Source organism: Theobroma umbraticum, unplaced genomic scaffold (genome assembly GCF_002168275.2).
Source record: "Theobroma umbraticum cultivar Fairchild unplaced genomic scaffold, ASM216827v3 scaffold_51.0, whole genome shotgun sequence".
Lineage (NCBI taxonomy): Eukaryota > Viridiplantae > Streptophyta > Magnoliopsida > Malvales > Malvaceae > Theobroma > Theobroma umbraticum.
In genome coordinates this window covers 409,343-409,544 of record NW_018397260.1, presented here as the reverse complement: position 1 = coordinate 409,544, position 202 = coordinate 409,343, and positions in this window count along the sequence as shown.

Here is a 202-nt window from a genome sequence, read left to right as displayed (position 1 = left end):
CATTTAAATAAACAAAAAGGTTTTAGCATAGAGATCACCCATTTTCCTTTATGTGTGATTAAATGGCATTCATTCTTCAAGAGTTGTTCCTCCTTCAATTGAGCTCTTGAGTATGTGTCTTTTCTATTAGGCTCAACCTACAAAACAGATTTTTAGTTTTTCTTAACCGGTACCCATACCTTGATGGGTCCTTGAAGGTTAG